The 22,300-nt window shown below is 41.5% G+C and overlaps 1 protein-coding gene and 1 long non-coding RNA gene across 7 annotated transcripts in view; one reads left to right on the forward strand and one right to left on the reverse strand.

The window, feature by feature from the left end:
* TNFRSF19 (TNF receptor superfamily member 19) overlaps positions 1-4,281 on the forward strand; it is a 62,743-nt gene extending 58,462 nt beyond the window's left edge. For all 5 annotated transcript variants that reach the window (XM_021286230.2, XM_065050212.1, XM_065050218.1 and 2 more), the window contains one exon: positions 1,919-4,281. The gene's annotated coding sequence lies outside the window, so the exon portion shown is untranslated. The remainder of the gene's footprint in view (positions 1-1,918) is intronic.
* On the reverse strand, positions 2,431-13,178 carry LOC135578392 (uncharacterized). Of its 2 annotated transcripts, none has more exons than XR_010469909.1 (2): positions 11,506-13,178; positions 2,431-5,378 (listed from the first exon to the last, which is right to left on the reverse strand). It is a non-coding gene; the product is annotated as an uncharacterized LOC135578392 (long non-coding RNA). The 2 variants fall into 2 exon arrangements; XR_010469908.1 differs by having other exon boundaries at positions 2,431-7,996.
* Positions 13,179-22,300: the final 9,122 nt, after the last annotated feature.

Genomic DNA, 22,300 nt, shown 5'->3' on the forward strand with positions numbered 1-22,300 from the left:
ACAAAGCCTTCTCTGAAGTTGCTACAGCAGCAGCAGAAACAGGAGAATCTCAAATGCTTTTTAATGCCATATATATTCTCATCTCATCAGACAAAACATTCTGTAAGTTTGTCCATAAAATATGACTTAATCTATAAAAACTTACTATTCCAATCACTTACTATTACCATCACAAAAAAGTCAGTCTGCTGCTGCTTCATCATTATATATTTTTGAATATTAGCTGTGCTCTGTATTTTTAAAATAACATTTTCCACTGCTGGAAGTAAAGGATCCCAGAGTATGGATGTGCACTGGTGGTGTTACACAAGGGTTGTGTAGGCTGTGGTTGGAAAGCTGCAATAGTCTCCTGTGCATGCACACAAAGGCAGGAACAGAAGTACTTGCCACTAATATTAATAATCCACCAAACTTAATTAAGAAAATTATCCTATCTGTAATTATGAAAATTTTGGGCCATCTGCAGAAATAAAACTGCCTTCCTTTGATCCTTTTCCATTTGGTTTGATGCCACTTTCGTATTGTTCTTAAATGAGTAGAAAGTAATTAGTATTTAACAACAAAAAAAAATATTCTGAAAACATGCAAGTGCAATAGTTAATTCTTTGTAAATCAGGCCTTAATTCTTTAGGTGATGTTTTCAAGAGGTGGAAGAGGAGGTAAACAGACTGCTAAGTCAGGAATTTTTTTGGCATTGGCTTCAATGGAATTTGTATATCACCCCAAAAATCTACTGCTGTCATTGAAAATATTAACCTTATCTATGTTGCACATATTTTTCTCCATATATTATTTCTAATATAAAGTTTGTCTGTAACAATGTCTGGCACTAAGTGTCCTGGTGTCAGGTAGCCACTGGCATAGTTTCAGTTTGGTATATGCCAAATACCATTAGGTGATAGCCCTGTTCTCTAAGTATGTATAGAAAGGGACAATGGTATCACTATAACTGCAAATATTGATGCTGCTAGTTCTTAGTTTTTCAATGCTTATCAATGGAACTTGAATGCTCTCTCAATGTTTTAAAGGAATATATTGCCATGTTAAACAGCTTTTTAAAAATCAGAAATTAATTTGTGGGTAGTTTTGCCCACTCAATTATCAACTGAAGAGACGTGATTAATATTAGAGTTTTTCTATATGAAAGGAACCACAAATTTCAAAATATCACTAAAAATTAACTTACATTTCACCGTATTTGTTAAAATATCTAAATTTTCTTACTGATTCATATGTGTGTGTAGAAAACTTTTATGACATTTCAAACTCCTGTGTTCTTCAATGGTTTAGTGTTAGTATGTATTACTGTTGAGATTTGTGTATGATTATGAATAAGCAAGATGGTTTAGGTGGTTAGGTTTTTCTTCATTTTTTTGCTTTAATAGACCTTGCTGATTCATTTTGTACAATTCCTCCATAATCATACTCTACACTGCATCAGTCCATATGCATCTTTGATGAAGAAATTCAAGTAGTATTTGAGGGATGTTATCAGGACTAGGTTTACAAGAAATGTATTTTCAGGCTTAACTCACAAACTGTACAACTCCAAGAAAATTATTTTATCTCAATCTACCTCATTTTTTTCAATTTACCCTTCAAATTTCTTGTCCTTTTCAAATGTTTGGTGGGAAGGACTTTTTTTAGTACATATGCATGCATTACAGCCTTGCATAGGGCCATATTTTTATCATATCGGAAAACAAATAATAATGTAATAAAATCAGAAGATCACATGTTTTTATTTCTGTGTACATAAATATACATTTTTAATGGGTATTTTAATGCAGTTTCAATATTCAGATTTAGGTGAATTTCTACTGCAAGCAGTAAGTGTAGTTGCATTCTTTTAGTGTTTAGTCAAGTATGAAGTACACAGAGGTTTTTAATGAATTTATGTTCTATCACTTTCTTCTAGGAAGCCACACTAGTTCTCTCAGCACTGAAGCTGGCTGATTCCCTAACGCTCCTGTGCTGTTTATCAAACATAGTCTGGTCTTCAATGTTGCATGGTTTCAAAATCAGCTGCAAAAAAATGGCATCATTTCACACCTTCTGAGCAGTTCCATCTGAGCCGTAACAGCTGTAAAGTGAAACTTGAAGGAGCATCCTGGGAGAACCATGAAGGTGGATTTATGACCTTGTGCATCTCTTTAAAAAAACAAACAAACCAACCCCACAAAACCTTCCATTCCTTCAGATCCTCAAAAAGTCTAATGGAGAGAGTTTAAAAGCATACACAAATAGAGCAAGAAATAGAAATACGTCAGTGTGTTTAGGTGAGTATGTTAAATACAGCTGCAGATGTCAGAAGGCATGGGACAAGACTTTGCCAGTTATTCTGCTTGCAGATTTATGCATCCATTAAGGTTTTTTTGGCTGGCTCTAATTTTAACTCAGTTTCCTGCTGTTGAAGGACTTAAAAAATAAACATTTCTATTTATACAAGGATCATCTATTGATAAGCTGAAGCTTTTCTTATGTATTACATTATAGTCAATAAGCTAGTTTGGGAAGTTAGAGAATTTGCATGTTACAATATCTATGGTTGAAGTCCCCTCCATCCAATTGTTACATTTGTGGGAGGGGGCATTATTTTGTTAAATATAGCAGGCGATTAGCTTTAAATTAGATTTAGTTTAGTGAAAGTCAGCCATATAGGTAGGGATGTTGTCTTTAATTGGTAGTCTTGGTATTGGAACAAAGCACTTGTTGTTATAGCATGTAATTTTTGGATGTTGAAATAAATATAATCAACTGTCACATCAAAATGTCATGAAGGTATTCATACAATGAGACTATTACTAATATTTTTTAGTAATGCATTATTTTCAAGGGTCAAGCTTCATGGTGATCTGATTCATTTATATAGTAGGCCTTTTCATTCACGTCACTCTGTCCTTCTCGCTCTAGTATTGTGTAAATTTATTTTTTTCATGCAAAATGTAAACATTTATTCATAACATTTTAAAATACCTCTGAATGGAATCCTTGAAGTTGCACGCATGCCTAGCAAATCGTCAACTCTGCCCTCACTACTGTTCTTTAAGATTTTAACTGCAGTTTGTTGCACCACGTCCCATGACATAATGCCATTTGTTCTGCAGCCATTTTTATCCCTAAAATAGTTTTCACTTCTGTGAGTAATCCCAGTAACCTCTACTGATTCATTACATTCAACAGGCTCAAACCTGTCAGTGATGAACTCCACCAATTATTCTTTAAACTACCCAGTGTGCCTTGACAAAAGCAATGTGATCAGCAAAACAAATGCAAATTGCAATAAATATTACTCATCTTTCCACACATGGTTTGTGTGGCAACGGAAATGTTGAGACAGTATTCATGTTCCAAAATGGAAGAAGACTTTTTCTTGGAAGCACCCAGTAGAAGCTTGAACCTGCACAAGAACAGCTGAACTGGATGTAGTGACAGTGAGATGCTTCAGCTAAAACCTGTGAGATTATTCATGTGTGCAAAAATCATGAATAACAGTTATCAAATCCAAACCAAGTAAATGAAGAAATTATGTGATTGTTTTAAATTTTTTTATATGGTGGTAAATACCACCATTTGGTCACTGACAGAATAATATGCACTTATACAGGGTGTACAATTACTCAGCTAAACACTTTATATACTCAAATAAGAGTAGTTTTGAATAATTTCTTTGGATACTTCCATACATTTAAGAAGTGACAAAACATTCTTTTTTCACTACATGTGCATGAAGAGATGTGTGCTTCTTTGTATATACTTTGTAAATAGAAAAAAATCCAATGTGCATTTCAGTATATGGCAAGATATTTTTAGAACATATGGAGATTTAACTTTTCACTAATAACAGTTCTTTAAAATGTTATTTTCAAAGGTTTTGCCAGCGTCTGCCACAGTATGTTTTCCCATTGGAATTTACACTTTGTATAATTGTTTTTGTCTGGTGAGAAAAATACTCATGTCTTTAAATGAGTGACAGATAACTTGAGAGCAAATTGGGGGAAAAAAATTAAGAGAGTGCTTTCTAAATATATGTGTATATTGTGTATATAGTTTTTTCTTTAATTTAACCAAATTGGTCTTTTTTATATTGCCTGTGGCAAGCAATGTTGTACATGCCAATAGAAAACATATGCTACCACCGCATTTAGACTGCCCACATATCATCTCTAGGGATTTAGAGTGCTGTTTTAAATACTCCTTTAAGGAATGTAAATTAAAGTGTTTTATATATTGTTTTGTAATACTTTTTCTACTTGTGAATAAAATGTTACATGAACTGGTCTTGGTTTGTTGATCCCAAATTGATAAAAGCATTCTGTACAAAGTTAGTGATAAATTATTTATTATTTTTAGAATTCCATAATGATTTGTGTTAAAATTGCGGTATAATTTGGTACATCTTTGTCTTGAGATGCTTTCTTTTTAACAGTAGCATTGTTCTTCAAGTTGGAGGGCCTCGAAGAAGCTGTAAGTTAGAAAGTTAAAAGAAAAAAGGCTGATGAGCACTACAGTATAATGTCTTTGAAAAGAAAACCCAGTACTCCACACAGCAGACTGTTTCAGAGAAGGTAGATAGGTAAATAATGAGAAAATAGCTTTCTTTTTGAAACAGAAAAGGATGCGCTAACCATGGCCCTGAGAGGCCCCACGGAGCCTGCGCTTGTGTTGTGCTGCAGCCAGGAGTGGTTCCAAACGTTGGCGAAAGAAAGAGGGAATGAGAAAATACCGGTGGGGAAAACTAATCTAGGCCATTTTTCAAACCTTGTCCAAGAGGTTTATATGTTCAAAAGATTCAGAAAAATGTTACTCAAGTGGGATGCTCCAGAATTTAAATTATTAAGAAAGGAGTGGCATGGTTTGACTGACAAGAGTAGAGGACTGAGAAGAGTTATTTGATAATTGCATATAATTATATGACTTCTTATGGAAAAGATGTAAGAAACAGTGACTGGAGACTGAATCCAGACAAGGATGGTAGGCAACATAGAGCCAGGTTGCTTGTGGTGGAAAATTTAAAGCACTATTGGTTTTTATGGGAAAGTTTGAGAGAAATTGAAAGGTGCTCTGTCCCTGTCACTAGTTCCATCTAGCAAATTCTGCGTTGGTTCTTGTCTCTATATTGCTGTTACTTCTCTAGTTTTTAAGCACATAATTCAGAGGGTAGCTGGAGAGCACCTTCCCGGAACAGCGAGGTCTCCTTGTGTGGCTGTGCCCGTGTGCTGCGCTCCTGAGTAGTCTTCTCGTGTCTTGTGCTGAGGCTGCGAGCCACGGCAGCAGCCCAGAGCACTCGGCAGGTGTGGCAGCTCAATTCTACCCCTTTGTGTCCACAAAGGCAGCTTTGCGACTCTCAGCACAGCAAGGATCACAGGAGCGTGCCCCTGCCCAAAATAAATAAATAAATAAAAAACAAAAAACAAGGAAAAAAACCCAAGAATTGAAAAACAGGTATTTCTTCTCTTTCAACTAGAAACAAAATACAATTCAAAACAAATTACATATGTCGTAACAAAACTTGCATAGTCATAAAATATATAATGTCATAAAGTAAGGCTGCAACCTTCTATCCAACTATCTTTCTAAAAGAGGTCTACAGAACAATTTAAAAAAAGCCACCCCAAAACCTTTTCCCTGCTCGGATGGCTTTTCAGTACAACGGTGTTTCCTGTCTGTTGTACAGGGTAGACCAAGCTCTCAAGCCAAAGCTCCTCATCCTACCCTGAGCTGGAGATCTTATGGCTTTTCCCTTTGTTGTGGGCTCTTTGAGGGCCTTTGGTTTGCATTCCTGTGAAGTGCCTCCAAGCAATAACCTTCATGCATTAAATTAATCCTCTGGCTGACTTGGGTGATGGAGGTTTCGATCGCTACCTGCAGCACATTCCAGTGCAGACACTGCTGCTTTGTTTAACCCTTTTAAAAAAAGGGCATTGAAGGGAGCGTGTAGTGTTTTATCAGGCATGGAGCAAGCTGAGGTTGGGTACTCGGAGCAAAGCCACACAATGCACACTTTGTGCCGGCAGGGTGCAATTTAATCCATATTTAGCTTTGGCGTGAGTGTTGGTAAAACCCACTTGCTCTTCACATTGCACATGAGCCATTTTGATTATGCCCGATAAGGCAGCGCTTTCAATAGGATGAGCGCGAGTGGATTTGCTCGTGAGCCTGCTGGTTTCCACAAGAGCGGTGAATGATGGGATTAGTGGGAATGTTTCTAATGTTGTGCTGACAGCCAGGGTGGCTGGCGGAGGGCACACCGAGGCCGCTGGCAAGAGCCACGGCTTCAGCGGCAGGGGTAGTTGAGTAAGATGGAGACTTTTCCCATCATTTGATTTTCTCAATCCTTCCTCACCACAGTTGTATTTAATTTGTTTTCGTTGTTCTGACAAAGGGAGATTTGGCTTGTTCAAAACTTTATAAATGACATTTTTCTCATGCCTTGGTGGAAAAGCATGCACACACACAAAAGAATGCAGCATTTAAGCAGTGCTTTCTCCGAGCCTCAGTCTTTGTGAAGTTTCCATTTCTTCTGCCCAGATCCCAGCTTCAGTTTGTGAATGTACAATTTATGTAATATTCAGCATGCAAGAATTTTCCTAAGTATAGCAGATTCTATATTAAAATCTAGTCTTTAATCAACAGTTTAAGGGAGAGCATGCTGGTTTAAAGCTTAGAAAATTAAACCACTGGAATTCAAGAAATCACCCTGCTTTGCCCAAGTTCTATATCAGACATTTCATTAGAACATAATGATAAACATATCACAGTATCACAGTATGTTTGGGATTGGAAGGGACCTCAGAAGATCATCTAGTCCAATCCCCCTGCTGGAGCAGGAACATCGAGATGAGGCTACACAGGAACATGTCCAGGTGGGTTTTGAATGTCTCCAGAGAAGGAGACTCCACAATCCCCCTGGGCAGCCTGTTCCAGTGTCTGTCATCCTCACTGAGAAGAAGTTTCTTCTCATATTTAAGTGGAACCCTCCTATGCTCCAGTTTGTATCCATTGCCCCTTGTCCTATCATTGTTTGCCACTGACAAGAGCCTGGCTCCATCCTTGTGACACTCACCCTTTACATATTTGTAAGCATTAATAAGGTCACCCCTCAGTCTCCTCTTCTCCAAACTAAAGAGACCCAGCTCCCTCAGCCTTTCTTCATAAGGGAGATGCTCCACTCCCTTGATCATCTTCGTTGCCCTATGCTGGTCTCTCTCCAGCAGTTCCCTGTCCTTCTGGAACTGAGGGGCCCAGAACTGGACACAATATTCCAGATGTGGTCTCACCAGGGCGGAATATAAATTCTGTATATAAATACAGAATGTATATGTGTACATAAAGGTCTATTCTACAGTAGAATAAAATAATAACCTTCTTTTAAAAAAAAAATCGTCTTGCATGTGATCTGAGGCAAAGCATTGCCAGGCTGGTTACAGTAATTTTATTCCTAAGTGCTTAAACATGATGAAATTACAGAACACTACGGACCAGTTCCGATGAGACCTTTGCACTACACAAGCTTCTGTTCTGCTGGTGGGGATCTCAGCAGGACTTTTTTGTAATGGAGGCACGCTGAGCATGTGCATTTGAGAGAACAATATTGAACAAAACAGAAACGAGGTTTTTCATTGTGCAAATAATAATGATAATGAGAAAACAACATCTAGCTGTTAGTGCACAAAACAAAGCAAAAACCACCAAAGCAAAACTAACCCTTATGTTGCAAAATAATCATACTTTTAAAGCCAAAGTAAAGATCTAGTCTACAGCCACTTAATGTCTCTAACTGCATGTTCACTTAAGCCCACAAAAAATCTGCACCTGGCCAAAACAAGATGAGGAAGATCTGTAATCAGCAGAATAACAGTATTTTCTGCACCGATTTTGTTCATACACTGCAAACGTGCTTCTTGTAGATTATGTTGACTCCTGCTACATATGGTAGTTGAATTTAAACTTCGGAAACTCAACAGCCAGTATCGGCTTGGCCATTTGGTTGACCCTGTTCCAAGACAAAAAAGGAAGTTGTTGACTAACCTGATGCTGTTTTATGTTGTTAGACCCAACAATAGTTGAATTCCTTTATCATTAGTAACTCATAGCTTCAGCTTTATTAAACCTTATTGCTAAGGTTGTTCAACAATAGAAGTTAAGGTGACACCGCATCTGTGCAAGAGTGAGAATATCTTTCCTACTGAGACAGCAAAACAGGCCCATAATGTTCACCAAATAAGACTCGTGGTACACTTTGTCAAAATTCATCACTTTTTTTGATATTTTTATAGAATCATTTAGGTTGTAAAAGACCTTTAAGATCATCAAGTCCAATCTAACACTGCCAAGTCCACCACTGAACCATACCCCTCAACACCACATCTACACATATTGACACTATGAATAGAAAATATTCCTTGTTTGAAAAAAGATTCACATGATGGCAAAATGCTGTGGAATGTCACGTAAGAGTATTTTCTCCAAGAGCGTTTGTGCAGTTACCCTCAATGTTAAACCATCAATAAATGGAAAACCTCCATATTAATTGAAGTTGTATCTATCTTTAAATACATTTTAAGCTTTGGAGGGATAGTTGTTTTTACTCAAGGAGGACTAGTCCATTTACGCAGACAAGAACTGCCTCAAAGTTATTTTCATAAACTGGCCTTTAACTAGCAGGACAGACAGACTCAAGCAGAAGAAACTATAAATCCTTTAGATGATAAAATACCTATTTCACTGATGGGTTAAAAGAAGCAAGCCATGTGGGTTCAGCCCTTTCTCTAATTAGTTCAGCCAGGCTATGGGGGCTGCAAGAATGCCATAAATTACCTCTCCTGTGGCTTTCCACAACAGACAGACAGCGTTGGAGTTTACTCAAGGTGTTGGCAAGTGCTGTAATAGATTCCTGAAAATATCTGTCTGCCAGATGATGTTTCCTAATACACAGAATATCACTGAGGAGGTCTTGTTGCCTTCACAGCCAAATGCTTTCTGCTCCTAGTGAAGATGTCTTTTTACTGCCTTTCTGCAGTGGGTGGATGGGGGCGGTGGGGAAGCAGCAGCAGCAGAAACCAGAGGAAAGCAGGACACAGGATTGCTGCATCCAGCACACACCATCACAGCTGAATTCCCCCCACCAGCCTCTCAGCTGTGCAGAGATCAGCTGTAACTGTGCTTGGAAGCATAAACATTGCCAAAGATGCAATATTGCACCTCCTGCAGGTGTATCAGTGTTGCAGCTGCAGTAGCTGAAAGCTATAACTGAAAAGAAATTAATATCTTCTGTGAGTTGAGGGGGAGGAAAAAAAAAATAACTAAAGGTTTTGGGCTCAAAGCCTTCTTGGATCTGCTTTCTAATGTTTGCTTGCACACTTTGCATCTAGTTAAAGGTCTACAGCTGCTGTGGCTCTGAGAATGCTCTTGCAATTCCCACCCGACCTTGGGGAGCAGAAGTTACCTTTCAGTTTGGCCTTGTTACACTTCATGCTGGAAAAGCTGGAGGGTTTAAATGCTTGCCAGTCTGTTCTTTTCACAATTACCTATTTTTTGACCAAAAAAAAAACCCCAAAAAACCCAAAAAACTTTATTCAAATTTTGCTTAAGTCACTATTACTCACAAGCTGCCCATAAGTTCCAGAAGGGCAGGGAACTGCTGGAGAGGGTCCAGCGCAGGGCAACGAAGATGATGGAGTGGAGCACCTCCCGTATGAGGAAAGGCTGAGGGAGCTGGGGCTCTTTAGTTTGGAGGAGACTGAGAGGTGACCTTATTAATGTTTACAAATATATCAAGGGTGGAGCCAGGCTCTTCTCGGTGACAACCATAGGACAAGGGGTAATGGGTTCAAACTGGAACACAAGAAGTTCTACTTAAATCTGAGAAGAAACTTCTTTTCAGTGAGGGTAACAGACACTGGAACAGGCTGCCCAGGGGGGTTGTGGAGTCTCTTGCTCTGAAGACATTTAAATCCCACCTGGACACATTCCTGTGTGACCTCATCTGGGTGTTCCTGCTCCAGCAGGGGGATTGGACTAGATGATCTTTTGGGGTCCCTTCCAATCCCTGACATTCTGTGATTCTGTGTTAGGACTACAGTTTCATTTTTCATGGAAAAGAAATGCGGTTACCCTAAAGCCGCCCAGAAGACAGCCCGGGAATCAGATGCTGGTTCACGCTGTTACCAGCGCGTCTCTCTGCAGCTCTGTCCCCTCGGTCAGGAAGCAGCCCAGACCAAATTAAGACATGTCTTTGACCAGAGCAACCCCAACCCGCACCGGGAACCTGTTCTTTAGAAATCTGTCATTGAATCACAGCTTATGGGTAGTTCAAACAAACAAACAAAACAAACAAGCAAAAAAGAAGACAGAGACAGGAGAAAAAACCTTCATAAAGAATTATACTTGAGGCTTATTCAGCAAAGTTCCCATTTGTGTGCAAAAGCTAAATAACCTTGGGTTGCACAGGAACACAAGTAGGAAGAAAAACTCTCCTGATCTTTACAATCACCCTGCCAGCATCCCAGGCATTTTGTCTTCTTGCTGTTCGTAAAAATTTGGTCTTGTGAAGCAGACATGCAGCATTTGCTCCTCATTCTTGACTCAGAAGGGTTCGCCCTCCCCGTCCCCTGCCCAGTGCCAGAGATAGTAACCGATGCCTGGCACTGAAGGCTCTTTCCAACCAGGAAAGGAATATCTCTATCTCTTCTGCTTCCCCTCCTGGCTCTTCCCTACCATTCTGCCTTATTTATGACTGCTGCAATTTTTGGGTATATTTCTTTGCCTTCTTTTCTCCAGGTCTCTGTTTCCCATTCTCCTCCCTCCACGAGCTGGTCCGCTCCCCATCAGCACGTGAATGCAGAATTGTGGATTTCATTTAATGAACATGGAAGATGTAACACAATGTACAAAAGCTTCTCCAAGGCTTTGATCTGTTTTTATATAAATGCAAAGGACAAATAAAGAGAGGGAAATAAAGCTACCCAACTCTAGTAAGCAAATGCTGGCCAGTGTAGCACTGGGTAAAGCTTACTTTCAGAAAGAGCAAGCTCAAATTCAAAGCCAGCCTACTTGGAATTTATGTGGTTGGATTCCTATCTGTGCACAGCTGCTTCTAAAAAGGAAAATAGTAGCTGAGTGCTTAAAATGGTGATTTTTAAGGACATGCCCTGATCAGGATTTTTTCACAAGAACCCTCTGTGAAAACTAAAGACAAGGAATTTGTCACAGCAGGGAGACAGAGCTAACAATGAGAGTATGTAAAAATGGCTGATAACGTGATTTGTGGTTTGGTGGTGGTGTTTGGTTTGGTGTTTGTTTGGTTTTTTGGTTTTGTTTTTTGGTTGGTTGGGCTTTTTGGGGTTTGGTCTGGTTTGTTTTTTGTTTATATTATACTGTTACAATCTTTACATTTACTTATGGAACAAAACTACAGGGCCTGACAAGGGTCCTTCAAGAGGCCCAGCTCATGAGGGCTGGGTCCTGGCAGATCCAGATCCTCTGCAGTGTGACGTTCCTCACCTCGTCCAGATAAATGCACAAGTGATGCCGTGACCATCGCACACAGCAGCTCCTCCATCCATTCCTGCAGCAGAAAAAATACTGTATTGTATTGACATCTCCACCTCCCCCCCCCCTTTTTTTGCTAAGAATTTTATTGGTGTTTGCTCATGGTCTTCCAGTGGGTGAATGGATTTTACACAGGAAACACACACTAGATTACAATGTACTGCTGTGTTATGAAATTTGATCATAAAGAAGCATTTGCACTTGGTCTGTTTGGCTCTGGCTCTTTATTAGGTGATGGAGTGGGAAACTGCAAACTAGTTGCAATGAGTGAGCCTTTTTCTTGACATTGCTCATGGACGTCCAGCAGCTGGAGGACATATTCCTGGCTGCAATCAATTAATCGATTTTTGGTGTGTGAAAATCCAGACTCAGAAATGACTGAAAATGCTGCCACCATTGTGCAGCATCCAGGCTAAGGACTCATCATCTATGTATAACGTCCACGCACTGACACTGACCAAGACAGCTCTGTGCAGAGCCCTGAGTCCAAGCCAGGCTAAAGAAGTCCTTGCAGGTACACAGCCTGGTGTAAAAGCAGAAGGCTGCACCTGGAGGAGAAGATGATGGTATGAAGCTGGGAGTGGGTTTGTAAATCCCATTTTCTCTTTTAGATTGAGGGGGCCAGATTCCAAGGTGATGAGTAAAGGATGGGCAAGGCTGCAGACAGAGAAAGTGTGGGTGTAAAAATTAGTGTAATGGCAATGATTTTAACTTTAAGGAGCCCAGAACAATGTATAAATTACATGAGCTTAGCCTCACTCCTGAATTTAGTGAAACACCTGAGAGCTAATTTGCCATCTGTTTACTTTCAGTAGAGCTACAGAACAAGAAGGTGTGGAACACCTTGCTGCAGCACGTGGTCAGTGCTGGACAGCACAGCTGCCCTGGGAGCACTGCAACATAGCTTGGATTTTGCTAGAACTTGTCTTGGGACTTCACTAGCGATCTGTCGTCTTCCCTTTCCTTTTCAGTATTTGTGAGTACTGGGAGTGCTAACCAGCAGGATAGTGGACACTTTTCTAACCCAGGCGCCATCAAAGGCTGAGGAAGAGCACATTTCCCTGTCAAAATGTGCTGAACTGTGATATGAAACTGTACTACCCACCTCTTAGCTTTCCCTGCACAGAAAGGAACATTCTGCAGCCCCACTGAGTGCAGTGCAGCTCCCGGGTGAGATCTGCAGATCCACGTGCCTCAGTTCACTCTTCATGTTTTCTCTGCATGGTGAACAGTTCCTGAGAGTCTAAAGTGTGTATATGCCAGCTATGAAAATATGGGGACAGTGATGGGGGCTTTCTCCATAAAAATGCTTCTGAAAACAGTTTTTAAGTGTCTGACTCAGGTATGCAGGTTTACATGTTTCCAGCGAAACTAAAAGATCTCAACATGTTCTTGGCTGGCCTCAGCAAGGTTTAATTTCCTCCTTAGAGCTTAAGACACTTCTCCTTTTTGAATGAACGCAGCTCTCACGGACACATTTTAGTTCAAACTGACTCATAAGAACACACTTCACCAGCCCTGAATTCAGAAAGGCATTTGAGTGCACTTGAGCACCTGACCACAGCAAGTGTGTTCGTCATGACCACTATGTCCCCATAGGGCCCAGCTTAATATAATGGACTTTTAATTACCTACTCCTTTGCTGGCTGATCCCGCTACACCATCCTGTAGAGAACAGTTCAGACCTGTAATTATAATTTAAATACTATAAACTTCCAGCTGAGCAAGCCAACAATGTTTATCATTTAGCATGTTGTGGTTATTGTGAAGAAGGATGCTCCCTTCAGAACCTTGCACCATTTTCACTATGCTTTTTTGCACTAACAAGATACTATTTCTATTTGACACTATAATAATTTTATGAATCAATTTTATTTATTACCTCTCCTCCTAGAAATGTCTGGATGCCTTCCCTACACCTTTGACCAGCTCAAGAGCATACCAAGAGACTAGAAAAAAAAAACAAAGACACACTTCACTCTGTGATTTAATCCAGCTTTCCAGCAGCCAGCTGTGGCCATCTAAATTAAAAGTACACATGGACTTTGCATGGGGCTTCACAGAAGCATTTTTCAGATTTACCTTGAAGATAACAAAGCTGTGATATGACCCGTTCAAAGTAAAAGCTAGGAGAGGGACTTTCCTACATGGACCTGGCCTGACCATGGACAGTTGTTCTTTGGCCCTTGAGCCACCTAAACTGTGCTTTACCCAGAAAAAGTTATGTTTAAATGCACACATTTTGTTGGACTCTGTCCTGTATAGAAGATTTCACACGCAATATTAAAACATAAAAAGATAGAGACCTGCCAGTAACCAGGAGTGGTGGCGCAGGACTGTAACTCTCATTTTGTAGCTCTCATTTCAAGGCCATGTCATGACACAAGTATTTCATGCACCCTTCTCTCTTTTCTGTCCTTACTCCAACCCACGGCCTCCTCCCTGCCACACCAGCTTGAATTTTTTTGAACCTGGCATCTGCAAAGCCAAACCCTTCACTCTAATTTAGCCTTTTGGTCCTCAAACATCTCTCCATGCCCAGGGCTTTTGGCATGGTGCTGTTCCAGCCACCTTCCCTCCAGCTCCCCACCTGACTTTCACCATTTCATCCCCTGGGCTTCTGTCATGTTGGACTGACAACCAGCATGACCACCAAAACCATCTGTGCACACCCTGAAGACGGGATGGTCAGGACACAGGGGGTCAGGTGGCCCCACAGCAGGTATCCCTGCCGTGGGACCTGTGCGAGGGTTTTGGGAGACAGGGAAGAGGCAGACCAGACCCAGGCCAACAGGAGAAGCCGTGGAAGACATACATGCACTTGGGTCATTAATGCAATGGCTGCGCCTCTGAGCAGTGAGAGCAGGGCCAAGCCAACGCGCCAGGCACAGCCCTCTCCTAGAAAAGCCACCAGTCATTGACCTTTTCATCCCCTCTTTGTTGCCAGTGCCCAGTTTCTTATGAACAACTTCCAGTCCCCGCAGGAGGGATGGCATTTCGGCAGCCCCACTGATGATGACCCTGAAAGTGGAGGGAGATGTGGAGGCTACAGCTGCTGACAAACACCCCAGTGCTCCAGAACAGTAAGGAAATACTGGTTTGACTGCCACATGCCCTGCCAAGGGATGTTACAGGACTATTAATTGCCCCAGATGACCTCTGGGCGTATTAACACCTACTCTTTTTCAAACAGTGGTCACTGTGCGATCCAGTGCCTCCTTCCACTGTGAGCTGGTTTATTCACATTTTAATTGCTCAGAGATTCATCTACAGACAGTAATTTGTCAGCTGCCTCCGCAGTTGAAACCACATCTTCTCAATCCCACTGGCAGGCACTGGCAGCCTGTTGGCAGCATGCTGGCTGCCAGCCCTTGGACAGGTGATGTAGGTCTGCAGCAAAATGCTGCTTCTTGGGGATTCAGGAAGGAGACACTTGGATCAGCCACCTCATTTCATCACCTGAGTGTCTTGGCACCACAGGAATACTCCTACTAGACACATGGTACTCATCTGCTGTGTGCATTGTCTAATACGTGGGACATGTTTTACTCTCAATCAGTTCTGGGATGGTCTGATATGAACCACAGCATGCCTGCCGTGTACTGCAGGGTGCATCTGCAAACCATGTCTGGCATGCTCCAAATTCATATGTCTCCCATTTCCACATACATACTGCGACTGCCGCTTCAGCTCTTGATAAACAAAGCAGCTATCTGGATGGCTCTCACTTTTCACAAAGCCTCCCAAGATATCACTAACTTTGGTCCTTAAACACTTTTTTCAGACGACCAGAGCTAATGAAACACACGTGTGTGTCTCTTGATGGACCTTCTGCCCAGAGCTGAAGCATCAAAGGAGCTCTAGCTGAGGATAATGTGAGCTCGGACTGTCTCCTTCCCCAGTCCCGACATCGATACAAGGTGCACAGCCTCACTTCTTCAGCCTAAAACCCAAGGTGAATAATGAAAAAGGAAGGGAAAAACTCAAGGGTTCAGTTTATTTAAACAAGTCCTGCACTTCTGAACAGGTTGCACCAAAGTGACCCGTTAGGTAGGGTGCAGCAACCAGGATCTGAAGTGTTTGCAGTTGGCCCAAAGGGTCCCAACACACAGAGAATGAGCTACAAGAAGAGTTTACCTTTTACTGACCACTTAAGTTTGTGAAATGTATTTTTTTTCCAAATGAAACAGAAAAAGCTGGAGTTGCAAGATGGAGTGAGAAGCAAACATGAGGCAGGGAAGAAGAAAAACAAAATCTGAATGAAGCCAGGGAGGAACCAGCTTCAGACCAGCTAAACAGATACTTCTGACAGACCGAGGGAAAGGTGTGGAAAACAGAATAGCTCACAAAAGTATAGAAACTGAATGTCAAATTAGCTATTTCCCTGTACTCAGCCAGCCTTCATCAGTTTTTCATACACATTTGAGACTGTCAGAAACCAAAGAAAGAAAAAAATGAAAGCAGATTTTCTTGGAAAACAGATTAAAAACTGAACAAACTACTAAAACGACCTTGTCTTGGGAATTTGGCTTAAACACCAGATTGAATCAGAGATAACTAATTTGATTACGTAGAACAAGTTATCTAAATCCCTGCTCAGGGAAAACACCGCCAGCAATTCAGTACTGTTTTGCAAAAGGCCTTCAATGTTAAATAGTTTCAGCAAGAGCAACATCCACAGACACATGGCACTTCTCAATGCTTGAAGAACATGTTTGTTGGGCAGGTGTCAGGGCAAGACAGCAAATTAAATTTACAGGAAAATAAGGAAATTTGCAGAGGATGGTGAGGAATCAGGTCAGAGCAGAACTTACCTGTTCTCTGGCAGCTGAGTTGGGTGACAGGTCTGAATAGCACGGGGGCTTTCTTGCAGCAGGCAATTAAATCTCCAGTTCTCAGGGAATTCCTGTTTCAACCCCATAGCGACAGTGTGTACTATTTGCACAAATCTTCAGAGACAGAGAACTGTAATTCCAACTCTCATTTGTAATGAATGGGATTTACTATGGCTAGCATGAATCATTTTGATAACACATATAATTAGTTTTATAGAAGTTTTAGTATGCTATAAAAGTTTCTATATCACATGTATTCCCCCAGGTCTCTCTTGTAAAATGATTCTGTTACAACTCTATTCTTCTGGGAACTAAAGCATAGACAACTGCGCACATCTGTATGTCAAGAGTAGCATCGTCAGCCAAGACATTCATGGCAATTTTGCTGCCTTTTTAGTTTCTAAAATCCATGTGAAGAAATGCAATCACTGCTGGACTCCAGCATTATCAGCTGTTCAAAGCTGAAGATAATACTAATTTCCTCCCAGGCCGTCAATAACTAAGCTGCCTCTGTGCAGCTCATGGCTGCTGAGAGCAGACGCTGCAGCTCAGCTACCAGGAGCTGGGATGCCTGTCAAATGTCCTTGGGGAAAATGCTCAACAGATATAAATAACATAGGCCCTTAATAACTTCATTTGAGCTATGCAAATTTACCCTGCATGAGGATTTGGCTCTATACAGAGGGCTGCAAAGCGAGTTAACTTGATTCCACCTTCATGAGGAAGGAAAGTGAGCTTGGCAGGAGTGTGCACTACGTGACACCAGCAATCTCTTCAGACTTTATAAGCATTTTTTCTTTCATATGTGTTTTGAACACTGAAAGCAGGCTCTGATTGAGCCTTGTGACCACTTCTGAAGGGTCCCATTAATAAACAGACTCTGTTTTTAACAACTGCCCTGCTAACCCATAGTGAGTACACCAGAGGAGCTCACTGAGCTTACCCAACCCTTACCTCAAGGGCTGCTGCAAACATCAGCTAAACACAGGCTTCTGACCATGCTGAAGGGATGAGCCACTGTTCAAACACTCACTTGATAAATTACCATTATCCGTGAGATCCAGCTACCTGGGGTGTATTGGGAGCTGCTGTCCTGTGGCGTGCAACCTAAAGGGGCTCATCCATCTCCACTTGCCCCAGGTTGGCCACGCTTCCCCTTCTCAGCAGGTCATGTTCCGGGCATTTCCCCAAGGCCCATATCTCCCAACTCTCACCTCCCATGGCACAGGGAAGGCGGGTGAGAAATGCTGCTCAAGCACGAGATGTACTTCAGGCTACATGGGCATGTGCCAGCAGCAGCTGTGGGCAGGGTGGGAAGAATCTATCATGCTGCTGTTGTGCTTTTCCTCTGACATGAGGAAAAAGGTTCAACAAGGCCAACTGCTGGGTCCTGCACTTGAGTCACAACAAGCCCAGGCAGCGCTACAGACTTGGGGAAGAGTGGCTGGAAAGCTGCCTGGTGGAAAAGACCTTGGGCTGTTGATTGACAGCTGGATGAACACAAGCCAGCAGTGTGCCCAGGTGACCAAAAAGGCCAACAGCATCCTGGCTGTTATCAGGAATAGTGTGGCCAGCAGGACCAGGGCAGTGATCATCCCCCTGTACTCAGCACTAGTGAGGCTGCAACTCAAATCCTGTGTTCAGTTTTGGGCCCCTCACTACAGGAAAGACATTGAGGTGCTGGAGAGAGTTCAGAGAAGGGCAACGAAGCTGGTGAGGGGTCTGGAGCACAAGTCTGATGAGGAGCAGCTGAGGGAACTGGGGCTGTTCAGCCTGGAGAAAAGGAGGCTGAGGGGAGACCTTATCACTGTCTACAACTATCTAAAAGGAGGTTGTAGCATGGAAGGTGTTGGTCTCTTCTCCCAAGTAGCAAGTGATAGGACAAGAGGAAATAACCTTGAGTCGTGCCAGGGGAGGTTCATATTGGATATTAGGAAAAATTTCTTCACGGAAAGGGCTGTGAAGCACTGGAACAGGCTGCCCACGGAAGTGGTGGAGTCACCATCCATGGAGGTGTTTAAAAGGCATTTAGACAAGGTTCTTAGGGACATCGTTTAGTGCTAGAGTTAGGTTATGGTTGGACTCAATGATCTTGAGATTCTCTTCTAACCTAAATTATTCTATGATTCCATATGATCACAACCACCAGTCAGTCACAGTCCACAACCTCAGCTACTCCCACCTCATGGGTCATGCCCCACTGCAGCTGTAAAAGCAGAGGGAGAAGGAGCCATCTGGAGGTATCTAAGGAGTGAAGTGAGGGGGCTGTATGGAGCCAGGGGGACATCTACCAAAAGCCACTTCATAAGACCCAAGATGTCCTGAAGATTAATTAAAAGCATCTTCTGCAACTATTTTAGTATTGTCCTACATTATACTATCATTAATGTATAAACTCAATTATATATGACAGGCAGGAAAAGTAAATGATGGTGGTATTTGATGATGGAAAAATGGTGACGTCAAAGAAAAGAGAGTAAGTTTGGCATTTTGAGGTATTCTGACTTTAAAACAGGATTCCTGACACTTAAATTGGAGCCATCTGTGCTCTCTATGTAGTTCCAGGAGCAACAAAGAGGCATGTTGAAGAGCTGGTTCACCCCATCCTATGACAGGCAGGATATGTCCGATTTTGAAGGTGCCTGTTTCTTCTCATCAGGCGTGAAGGCAGCTGGAATGGCAACCTTTACCCACTACAAGTTGCCTTAGAGGCAACAGGCTCATAGACAACTGCTTGGCAAGAAGCATCCCACCCCATTTCCTCTCTGATTTCAGATCTACACACCAGCAGAGCACCACCTAGTCATCCTGTCAGATCTTTATCAGCACTTTGCTTCTGGTTTAAGCATTTTGTCTTTAACAGATTTTTGTGATACTTCCTCCGATCAACAAGCCGTAACGATTTCCTACAACCGCGCAGCCCCGGCGTGCCGCCGCGCTCCGTGGAAAGAGCCATCTGTTGCAGAGCAGCCGCAGCTGACTTTAAAGGTAAACAAATCTCAGCCCAGGGAAGATCAGAAGGGCCGACAGGCAGTCCTGGGGCTGGTTTGTTCTTCCTTATCTTTTATCTCCTTCCCTCTCCTCCCCGAGCACGCTAGCTGTTCTCCCACGGTCCTTCTCCCAGGGAAATAACGTGAGCTTGCTTTCTGCAATCGTGCATTTTCAATTCTCAACTTATTTAAGTCCCCTAATTTTAATGTTATATTCCCCTTTTGGTAGACTGCAAATCTGCCAGGGTAAAGCACTCACTTGAACTCATTCCTGACACCACATAAATAAATCGCTGGCTCTGGGAACAGAAAATCTCCAGTCCTGTGCCCAGAAGCAATCTGAAGCAGCAGATGCACAGGGCCTCCCACGTCCTGGCAAGCAGAGGAGGTGCTTTGGCTCACATCACTTTTCCAGATCTCCACTGGTGAATTCCTCCCCAGCCGTGATGCCGTCAGCAGGACAGTCACCCAGCCAGTGGGACTTGCTGCCCTCCTGGCAAAACCTTCCAAACACACTCCATTCATAGCTCGTAAAACCAGAAGAGATGGCTGTCCCCCGGCATAACTAAGGGTTGAGGGCTTCTCTGAACTAATCTGAACTAGGGAATATTTTTGTGAAAACTGTCCAGTTTTGATATACACTTCTAGTGCCGGCCAGTCAGCCCCAGCACCATCCTTCGCGTGTGTTCCAGTGCCCAGTTGTCCTTGCTGTCAAAAAAATAAATTACAGGCAAATTTGTCTAATTTAAACTTTTAGCTACCAGCTCCTGTTAAACACTTGTCGTCAGACCAGTGCTCAACCTTCCAAATTTCTGCTTCTGTATCACAATTAAGATTTGTTAATCTTCTGATAAAGTGAAATGCATATTTCACGAGCCATCAATATTGCTGTGTTATGACCTACACTCTTCATTTCCATCCTAGTATCACCTATGACACTATGCTCCATTGAGATATATTCGTTTTTTATTTTTGCATGCTGATTGACCCACTGTACAAGCTGCTATTTATCATCCATTGAAAGTTTTTTATCAACACATGAATTCCTCCATCTGGCTTTCCACTGAAGACAAAGCAGAAATATTTTTGAACACCTCTGCTTTCTCTGTTCCTGACAGTGTTGTCATTTCCATTTTCGAGCTATTGCTTTGGAAAGAAAACCCTCTTTTATTCTCCCCAAGTTTTTATCTCAGAGGTCATTTTGCTTCTGTATCAAGCCCTTTTTATGCTTGGTTTCTAATCTCTGCTCAGTTTCTCCTTGCTCTGCTTCCCTTCTCTTCCGTGCCTTCTTCACTTAGCTGCTGCCCTCTGCTCCTGTTACCTGTCTTGGTAAGGTGTTCAGAGAACTCCATGCAGCACCAGCTGCATTTATGTCACCAGAAAGCAATTATTAAGCAATATTCCAGTCTATCTTGAGTGAATCAGAAAAATAATCAAATCAAACATGTAAAAGAGTTGACACCTCAGATCAAACGTAATCCACGTGTTTTGCTGATGTGTCTTAATTATGTGTTATTATTTCAGGATTGCATAAGGGTATAATTTCTTCTGAGGATGTTCACTACTTATTTTCTGTAGCAGCTAAAATCCAAAACATAGTAGAATTTCAGATTAAAAGCATGACGCTGAGTTATAGTATTAGAAAACCAACTTTTGGATAGCTGGTTCAGCAGCCCCAGTGGGAAAATATGGAATGCTGGAAAGGGATTACAGTGGTTTTTACATTTAAGAAGAGCTACACTGTTGGTCACAAGAAAGGTCTCACATTACTGAAAGTACACATATTTGCTGGAAAATAAAAGTCTTTCAAAAATAAAAATAAAATGTTAAAAAAAGAAAGGAAAAAGCATCAGACACTTGAACAGCTGGAAGCACTTTTAGAAACTACCAAAAAGATAAAAAAATTAATTTCCCTTTCTGTAGTAAGCATGCTAGTGGGGATGTGATATGTTCTCAAGAGGCTTAATCACATCTACTCTTCAATCCTCAAAGGTTATTTCATAAATAAAAAATTAGTGGAGTCAACAGAGTTTCTTCACAAACAAACAAACAAACCAACCAACCAAAAATGGAGCTGTCATTCTGACTTATATTTTTCTACCAGTTCCCACTTTTGTCAAATGTCCCAAGAGCTATGAATCTGCAACAACAAGCTGAAGTCTGCTGTGCTCTGGCAAAAGACGAGATTTTCTTCCTTTCTTTGTCTTTATCTGATTTCAGTATTAGGAAGGTGTTTGACATCACTCTGATGAAAACTTGAAAAGACTGTTGTTTAAAGAAGGATCAAATGAGACAGTGAGTTAAGGAAGCAATAGTAGCCAAGGGCATAAAATGGTGTGACTACTACATATATTTTGATAAAGTATCTACACTCTAGAACCAGCATCACTTGAATTTCTTTCAAATTAATCTCTTGATTTTAATCACTCTGCTAATTTCGCCAATTACGATGCTTTATTTTCTTTACCATAGTGCTCCCAGGGCCATGTCAGCACTAAGATTTCCTTTTGCTAAGTTCTTTTTGTCACAATGAATCTTTCAAAATGTGCCAACTCCAGATAAACATTATTGGCATCTTGCTCCAGTACAAAAAGCAGGCAATAAACACAAGGCTCCCTTAGCAACACCCTTGAATTCCCTTTAAAACATACTTCAGTTAAATATTCTATGAGGGGCTGTCAAATTTACGTTCATGAGCTATTGTTTCCTTTTGAGAGCTTCTCATCTTCACAAGGTGTTTTCACTCACACCTAAATTCAAATTTGTTTAGGTTTTGTGGTTTTTTTCTTATCACCTAAATGCCAGCAAAATACCACCCTAGTTCAATAACTGAAACCATTCATTCTCTCCTCGGTGGGACCAATTGCAGATACAGAATGTAGCCAGTCAGACATACAGCGCAGAAGCCTTGTTGTGATACAT

The sequence above is a fragment of the Columba livia genome, chromosome 1, assembly GCF_036013475.1.
Source record: "Columba livia isolate bColLiv1 breed racing homer chromosome 1, bColLiv1.pat.W.v2, whole genome shotgun sequence".
Classification (NCBI taxonomy): domain Eukaryota; kingdom Metazoa; phylum Chordata; class Aves; order Columbiformes; family Columbidae; genus Columba; species Columba livia.